Source organism: Rhincodon typus, unplaced genomic scaffold, assembly GCF_021869965.1.
Source record: "Rhincodon typus isolate 14 unplaced genomic scaffold, sRhiTyp1.1 hic_rhity00013810, whole genome shotgun sequence".
Taxonomy (NCBI): domain Eukaryota; kingdom Metazoa; phylum Chordata; class Chondrichthyes; order Orectolobiformes; family Rhincodontidae; genus Rhincodon; species Rhincodon typus.
In genome coordinates this window covers 1-3,541 of record NW_025979448.1, presented here as the reverse complement: position 1 = coordinate 3,541, position 3,541 = coordinate 1, and the positions used below count along the sequence as shown (strand labels likewise).

Genomic DNA, 3,541 nt, shown 5'->3' with positions numbered 1-3,541 from the left:
TTTATCTGGAGTCCAGTGCAGCCTGACCAAAAATCAGTGATTAACCAAATATTAACATTTCACTATTTAAACTAAAATCAGTTTGTGGGGGTTGGTAAATATTTGCTAGCTGCCACCAATGGCAGATCTCTGAAGTCTGTGTCTACATAGAAACACTTGTGATCTTGGAGCAAACTCTAGTACTAACTCCTTGTATTGGGTCAGAACTGTCTAATCTTTGCCTCGCTCCAACAGGGCAGTGCAGGAATACCCATGACCATGAGGGGACAGTAGTGAGTGCACCTGGCCCAATCCTCCTGGGAAGGAATGGTTACTTTGCCAAGAAACAACTTGGAGCAAATGGTAAGTGAAGCCCCTGCAATAGGTCACCTGTGACCTCCAGCAAAAAGACCTTCCTCTGATCTCCCTCTCTCTCTCCCACAGATGTTTCTGGGAGACCTTGGGTTCTGCATGGAGTAGCCATTGGCCTCATGGTGGTGTCCGTCTCTCTGCTGGTAGTGATGGTTGCAGTGTACGTGAAGAGACCAAGAGCTGCTGCTGTGTCTCCCTGTCATGATGAATTGTAAACCCTGAACAGAAATAAACCAGATGGACAAACGTGCCATAAGTGCTTTTTGAACAATCTGAGCAAACATTAGCCAAACCTGTTGCTAATGAGGGATGGGTGAAAACTGAATCTATGCTATTAGATAGAGTCTCAATCTAATCCAGAATCTGCTAAAGCTTACACTGCTTCAGTAAGTTTGGATCAGTTATCTAACTGTCACAGAATTTCCCAAAGCAAACTTGCACCCAGCTCTATTTTGGACCTCATTTGAACAAAGAGTAGTGCATCCAAGTTCAGACCAGCTCAGCCACTTGATACAGAGGTTGATATCATTGAACCTTGAATATCATTGTCTACCCTGAACCTTTTCACCCATTTCTTCCTTGGAATCTATCCACATCTACTTCAAATATTGAAGGCCTCTGCTTCCTCTAAGGGAATGTTTCAAAGATGCTCAAATCTAAATTGTCCCTCTTTTAAAATGGCAACTCCTAACTTGAAATCCCCTCGCATCTAAGGGAACATCCCCTTCCAACGAACTGGACAAGACCCACTCTGACTCCATTAATTCAGTCCTCTTGCTCTTTAGCTACAAGTCCAGCCTTTTCTCCTCCAATAACACTCCTTCATTTCAGGGTATGATGTCAAACCTCTCAACTGTCCTAATGTACTTCCTCACTGCATACAGTACCCCAGATGTGCCCTTGTCACTCCTCCAGCCTGTAGTTTTCTGCTTCCTTAGATTTGTTCCTTCTGAATTAGTTGCACTTGTCTTCAGGTCTAATGATCCCCCTCCCAAATCAAGAATATTTCAGAAGCTGAATTAAAACAAACGCATCCAGTATCTCTCCAGTGGATGAAGGCTGTCAGGACCTGGACACTTCTCAGCCTGCAGCTCCAACTACTTACTTGTTTCCAAGTTCCTCCTTACCACTTCCTGATTCATAATACATTCTGGGATGCTACATTGTAGCTATCACAGGATCCAAAATAGCTGTTAACATCCAATGTTAGAGCATTCCAAAGTTGGGACTTAAGAAAATAGTTAAATTTGTGGCTCAGTGATTATTTTTCTGGTGTCCTTAATCTTTGTCCAATCCTGATTTACCAAGGTAGACAGCACAACTATGGTTTTTTATTTTGAAGCATTCCCCTTTCCAAGGAATGGATCCAACATCTGGTCCATTTTCCAGAATGGATACTAAATATTAATTGACCTGCACTTATTTGCCAACTGTTTCTATACCCTCCTTTGCCCTTGAGCATTATAGTCTTTGGCCACTCCCCCTCAATCTGTAATGCCATCACAATGACTGCCACCTCTAACAGCCTTAACTGAGATGATTTGATCTTGCCCTGTCGCTCCATGCCAGATCCGGTATAGCCAGCTCTCCAGTTTTCAGAACATCTGTTAATATAGGAAGTTAGTCCAAAGCTAGTCTAAGGACTCCCTACCTTTCCCTTCTACTCTACAGTCTAGGAGTAAATAGTCACATGTGAGTCATGTTTGACAAGTGCTCAGTATTCCTTGTGGGGGTTACATGGACCACAAGGTTACTGTCAGGTGGCCCTGTCCACCACTCCCACTAGTAACTTGGCTTTTGTCACTTTACTACATACCCTTCTTGCTTTTTCTGAACTTGAGCCACTTACTACTGGGGCCAAATCAACTAATTGTAAGCTTCCACCTTTATCTGGTTTTGACCTTGATCATATCTACCTGTCTAGAGTCCCAATCTCTCAATGATTACCATTTCAGACTTCATTTTTTGATCAGTTCATCCGACTTGGATATTTAGGCCTTTAAATATTAAAAATGCAAGAGTTAGGCACTGCCTTTTCCAGACAAGAAGGAATGTAACTCTTCTAATTGCAGTGAATGTAAACACTCTCTCTGCTAGAGGTTTTTAAATCCTCACTGTCCTTAATGGAATCACTTCCTATTATCCCAGCAGGTCCCTCTATTTGGAGCACCCTTGAAAAAAGGCAGGCCTTTGAGGGTGTGCTACCTGCTGAATTGAATACTACCCTACAATGTGGCTGACCATCAATCACATGAGCTTCCATCATGGAAGATAGCAGGTCCATTATCCTGCTAAGTGTTAGTTCTATTTGCGGGAGGGGGAGTGGTTCGAGCCAGGTCATCCGAAGAACATCCTGAATCTCTAGATGTTTTGGTTCTATTCTCGATCATGGAGTTGGGTGTCCCTACTTTGATCTGCCCTAGTTGTTCCAACACACCAACCATTCCCCCTGTCATGGTACCTGATAAGATGCAAGCCCACCAGAGGGGGGGAAGGGTTATAATCTAGCTGCTTATCTAGTAAGATGAGCCTCATGCTTCACCCAAGGAAATGGCAGCAGTATAGTTTGCAGCTGCTGTCTCCTCGTGTTGAAGGACACAGCAGGTCAGGCAGCATCAGAGGAGCAGGAAAGTCAATGACTTGGGTCAGGGTGCATGACCAAGTGCCCTGACCCAAAACATCAACTTTCCTGCTCCCTGACACATTCCTCTAGCTCCACACTGTATCAACTCCAACTCCAACATCTGCAGTTCTTGCTAAGTGAGTTTGTGACAACGTGACCTCGAGATCTGACATCACCTGCTACTAATGATAGCAAACAGCTTACCCTTTGACTGTAGTAGGCATTATGCTGTTGCTTTTCAACCAGCCTTTGCCTGTACATCTCGGAACATCATAGCTACCATTGAAATTCTGCTTGGTGGACAACATCTCGTAAATAATCCTGACTGCTATCAGAGACACTGCAAACAAATGTATGATTTCAATGGATTAGTGTGATTCACTTGCATTAAAAAAACCTTGCTCTTTGCAGGCTTTTGATAAAAGTCTGCTTATTGCACCTTCATCCTTTTGTGGAACTAAACATGGTAAGTAGAGTAGGCATTCTGTATGTTGTGGCTAATAGAATTCTGCCTGTTATGACTGACTGCCCTCCGCCCCCACCCCCTGCAACACTGCAGTGAGATCC

At 43.7% G+C, this 3,541-nt stretch overlaps 1 long non-coding RNA gene across 1 annotated transcript; it reads left to right on the top strand.

The window, feature by feature from the left end:
- The first annotated feature begins 247 nt into the window (after positions 1-247).
- Positions 248-600, top strand: LOC125482622. The gene is made up of 2 exons (XR_007261700.1): positions 248-342; positions 424-600. It is a non-coding gene; the product is annotated as an uncharacterized LOC125482622 (long non-coding RNA).
- The last annotated feature ends 2,941 nt before the right edge of the window (positions 601-3,541 follow it).